We start from the raw sequence: 5537 nt of genomic DNA, 5'->3' as shown, positions 1-5537 counted from the left end.
CTAGTGAGCCTAAAGACTCAGCATGCATATATCGCAGGTAACGAGTAAAAATCTGAATTAAAATATGCATGGGATAAAATATCATGTCCTGAGGCATGCTGAAAATAATCTGTACTGAGCAATTATAATACGTGCATAACTGAACTGATAATCACAGTAAAAATGTTTGCTCCTTGGAGCCTGTACTGAAATAACTGGTAAAATTTTCAGTTGAGATTATGTTTTACGCCTTTGGCCACTGCACTAAGCTGAACTGATCGGTAACTGGCTACCGGGGAGGCTGAAACTGAACTGAGCTGGCCGGTCACTGGCGACCGGGTGGTACCATACTGAACTGATCGGTCACTGGCGACCGTATAAAATAACACTCCCACATAGTGAATGAACCACAAGCCATATCGCATAAATCTCAAAAATAATCATTTTCTATTTAATGCACGTAAAATAATTAACTGGCGTAATGAAAATTCCTGTAATTTTACCAACTGGATTGGATTGGATCGTCCCCAGGCTCGCTGCAACCTAACTGTGCCATGAAAAATATGCAATAGCTTAAACTTGACCAACTATGCAATTTACGTTCAAAAGATGCGACTATGACGCCTAATGACTTCGCATTTAATCATGACTCCGAGCCAACCTGAACCGACACCGAACCGACGTATAGTCATGATTAAAATACGCTGAAAAATTATAAAATAATGCTCCTAAAATGATAGGGTAGAAATCTAGGTGGAATGGAGGCCAAAACACGAAACGCTCTTTCGAGAGTCAATTTGGCACATTGCACCGTAAATTCTCGTACGACCTCGAAAATGATCCGAATGACAAACGGTCAAAAACATGACCTTCCCAACTCAATGAGGCACTGTCCAGTACAAGGCAATGGGCTAAAAGCCAACCAAGAACTCAAACGAGCCTTCTAAACGACACAGCAACTTGCTGTAATTTCCAGCAGCTGCGCAACTACAAGACTTGCGTTGGTTTCGAGACTATCGGCCATTAGGGGCGTGAACCACCAACCAGAGACTCTTACCAACATCCCAAGGAATGATTTGAACCATGGCTAAGGGCCCTAGGCCAGCCACAATCCGCATCACACCAAAACTCAACCGAAGGGTCCAACCGAGAGCAACGTGCGTGCGTGTGTAGTGTTTATGGTATGATCGATGTCTCGTGTCATTCCAGTGGCCATTTGATTGACCATGGCACAATATAGACATCTAGGAGCATGATATGAACCGTGGCTAAGGGCCATAGGCCAACCAAGATCCACACCAAGCAAACACAAACCGAAACCATATGCTGAACAAAGGAAGAAGCCGAATGGGGAAAGGGGCTGTTATGATGTTTTGATTAAAAACCGAGGGGCCATGGACCAAGCCACCAAAAGGGCAACTTATTCACGTCTTATACTTGCTAGGGGAGTGATCCAACCATGGCTATAGGCCCTTGGGGCAGCCAAGATCAGATCCACAACCCTTGACACAAAAACTGAAATTTCGAAACACAAATCTGCGCCTATGGGAACTTGCTGTCATTCTGAATTTCCAGCAAGCATGGGGCTGGTTTGAATGGACCAACATGGTCCCAATGCATCCTACTACATGTATATAAGCCGCCTTGGGAGCCTGGAGTCGAACCAATCACCTGAAACTCACAAACCAAGAAAAACGTGAAGCTTGCCAAGAAATATCAAAAATTCTGCATGTGTTGTTTCAAAATGTTTTGACATGGATCTCGATTTTTACTTGAATAAACATGATCATGTACTGAAAAATAAATGATAATATGACTTGATTGAGGTTTAGAAAGAATCTAGACATGCCTGGTTATCGTTTGAAATGAAAACGAAAAGAAGAGACGAGACGGCGCGGAGGAGACGGAGTGGCTTGCTTCTCTACCTTTCTTGGCTCTCGATTTCTTGCCTTACTCCCTAGCTATGTCTCACGACTTTTACCTCTGAATAGGGGTCTTATTTTCGGTGGAGGTGGAGGGGGAGTGATGGTTATGAAGGTGAGGAGAAGGGTGCACAATAATAGGATCATATCAAGACCAAGTCTTCCCAAATTTGAATTTTGAATTATGGTTTGATATCAAATGAGTTGGTGGATGTTTCTAGAGGTAGTGGCCGATTTTTGCTTGTTTTCTAGTCTAGGATATGTCCATTAATTTAATTAAATTGTGCTCTCAAAAATCCTAGAATTATCCTACAACTTACATGCAAAGAAATGGTCAAAAGGTTGATTAGTTGGCAATTAAATTGTCTAGCAGCTATGGGGGCCGAAAATTGCAATAAAATGAAGGGGAAATATTGTTATCTAGTCAACTAATAATCCTTGAAAGCCTTACTAATCCTTTAAATAATTTAGTGATCTAACCCCTTAATTAAGTAACTTAAATGAGCTTATTTATTAATCACCTCAAATAATTAAATTAAATCCTCAAACCTCCCTTTCTAACTTAAATGAACTTACTTGCTAGCTAAATTAACTTCTGGAAATATTTCTCGAATCTTAAATTCTACCTCAAAACTCCGACTCCGGTCCGGCCTCACTGAAATAACTGAAATGCTAAAAATCAAACTACTGAACTGAAATAATGAATAATTAAATTCAAATAAATGGATTTAAAATAATTATGCAATGAAGTCAATTAAATTTAAAAATCTAGAATTATGCATGGCTTATACGTCTACTGATTTATGGGTTCTACACAAACAGCACAAGATGAATTGCTTCAAGCTATTCCCACTACTACTGATCTTTCTCCAGAATCTGCTACTGCTACTGCAACTGCTGCTGCCAGTGCTACTGTTATGACTACTGCTTCATCGTCTCTTCCAGCACTTGAGCATTTTTCAGAAGCTCACCAAGCTGAAATGGCAACTTTGTTGCATAATTCACCATCTACTATTGAGCCACAAGCCATACCTGAACCTGCTGCTGATTTGCAGCAACCAGAAGAAAGGCCAACAGATCAATCTACTGCTTCAGAAGGACCTTCTGCTGAACCAGAACCAGCTGTTATCACTCAAGCAGAAGTTGCACAATCTACTGCTCTTATTATTCCTTCTCTGCAGTCTCCTGAGCGCATCGCCAGAATGGAAGACATTAAGCAACGATTGCTTGCAAGAACCCCTTCACCAGTTGTGGAACCATTTGATTTAGAGTTTCAGATTGATAATCTACAAAAGGAGCTACAGAATCTTTCTGATATAGTCAAGCGGCTATCTCGTGAGAATGCCGTAGAAATCAGTGGTGCTCAGTTTTTCCGAGACCGTATGTCCAAGGAAATACATAAAACGGCGGAATATGTGCATAAAATGAATGCTGAAACCATTGTTTTTTCGACAAGCTATATCCAGAAGTTCCAGTCAGCTCATGATTGCTCAATCTGACATACTTACCCGGCTCACCGAGCATGATGGCCTTTTTCGCTCAATCTCCATCACCATGGACCTAATGGATGCCAAGATCGATTCTCAATCTCAATCTCTCACCGCTCTAAATGATCGAGTTTCTAATCAGGCTCCATATCTGGAGATGTTGACTAATGGCATTCACAACTTATTTGGGCAAATGGATTACTTAATTGCTAGGGTCATTGCCGATGATGCCAAAAAGGGGGAAGAAGATAGAACTGGAGATAGAACTGGAGCGAGTAGCAGCAGACCTCATTCTTCTGGAAGGGATCAAAATCCAGATGAAGCTACTTTCAGAGATATTAGAACAAATTAGTTTTATTTTCTTGTCTTAACTAATTTGTGCTTTACGTGATTTTTCTGGATAATAACTGTTTTTATCTGCTTCGTAATCTGTTTTATCTATTTATCTTAACGTCTAAGGAACATCTAGGTTTCGGCATCACCACAAAGGGGAAATTGTTAGACTTAAATTTGTTGTGGAGATGCTAGTAAAAGTGGAGATGCTAGTAAAAACCAGTAGATGCTGGCTTAGTACAAAACCAGTAGATGTAAAATAGCAGAAAAACAGAAGCACTTGTATCGAGCTAAAGACCAGTAGCAGCACTTGTCAAGTACTGCTTCTTAGCTAAAATCATAACTAGAAGGGATACAAAACTCGAAATATACACTAACAGAATTTTGCGTATCTCAAAGTCTTTAAATATTACCGTTGATCTATTAACGTGATACTAGCATTTATTGCTTCATTAAATGCCATTAAATGTTGTACGAAAACATTTAAGACGGTTTACCATTTTTAGTATGAACTGAGACTGATTGCTTTAATGTATTCTGCAGGGTCCATTTTCGGCAATAAAGCTGAACCACTGAAAAGTCAAAAAGAGCCGTTCAGATTTTAACGTTGGATAAAGTCTATATATATGGAGACGAAGCACTTTTCAAGAGAAAAAAAGTGAAACGAATCTAAATCAAAGAATATCATTTGAGCATCGCTAGAACTTTCAGTCATCCCAAAAGCTCAACACTGAAAAAAGCAGCACACGCTTCATTGCATACTCTTGATCATTGAGATCATATTGTGCTAGCTATTTTCGTTATATCTTCTCAAGCTATTCACTTCACTATTTCATTGATAGAAGAATTTGTAACTGGAAAAGAGTCTTTTCCAGAACTTAAGATCATTCAAGAAGTTGAGTTGTAAAATTAAGAGTTTCGATAGGCGAAGGGTAAGTCCTGTTGAAGTGGGTGTGTACAACTGTTGTATTGTATTCACCAAAGTCTTTTAGTGATACCTTCTGGAAACAGAAGAAAGGGAGACGTAGAAGATTCATCTTCGAACTTCCAGAAACAAACCTTGTGCCATCTACTGTTTTTCTGTTTCACTATTTTTCACCTACTAACCAACAGATCGTTTCCGCACATTATCTTGTGATCTGCTGGTCTTTAAACTTGAACAAGAATCTGCTAGTATCTTTAACAGGACTCTAGCACATCATTCCGAAAAATCGGTTAAGTTTGCCGTTGAGTTTATTCAACCCCCCTTTCTAAACTCAACCCGATCCTCAACAGATATAGTTCGATTAAAGCTTTTCCCTTTTCTTTAAAAGATAAAGCTAAAACATGGCTACAAAATTTAAGATCAAGTTCAATAAGATCATGGGAAGAAATGCAACAACAATTTCTCAAAAAAAATTTCCCTTCCCATAGAACAAACTCTTTTAAAAGACAAATTACAACTTTTTCTCAAAAACAAGGAGAAACATTTTATCAATGTTGGGATCGATATAAAGAATTACTTAATACATGCCCACATCATGGTCATGGAGAATAGTTTCTCACTTTTATGAATGTTATACCTAAAGATAGGCAAATGATAGAATTCATGTGTAATGGAACTTTTGAAGATAAAATCCCAAATGAAGCAATGGAGTATTTGGATTCATTAGCAGAAAATGCTCAAAATTGGGATAATATAAGCATAATAGAACCACCAACTACTAAAATCAATAGTTCAACAAATGGGGATGTGATATCTATAATCTTAAAGACGATACAGATATTCAAGCTAAAATTGCATCTTTAGCAAGAAAAATTGAGTCATTAGAAATGA

At 38.7% G+C, this 5537-nt stretch overlaps 1 non-coding gene across 1 annotated transcript; it reads right to left on the bottom strand.

The window, feature by feature from the left end:
• Positions 1-5141: 5141 nt before the first annotated feature.
• On the bottom strand, positions 5142-5248 carry LOC142504678 (small nucleolar RNA R71). The gene has a single exon (XR_012804303.1). It is a non-coding gene; the product is annotated as a small nucleolar RNA R71 (small nucleolar RNA).
• Positions 5249-5537: the final 289 nt, after the last annotated feature.

This window comes from Primulina tabacum, chromosome 9 (genome assembly GCF_025594145.1).
Source record: "Primulina tabacum isolate GXHZ01 chromosome 9, ASM2559414v2, whole genome shotgun sequence".
Taxonomy (NCBI): Eukaryota; Viridiplantae; Streptophyta; class Magnoliopsida; order Lamiales; family Gesneriaceae; genus Primulina; species Primulina tabacum.
The sequence above is the reverse complement of the archived record's forward strand: the minus strand, read 5'-3'. Positions and strand labels throughout refer to the sequence as shown.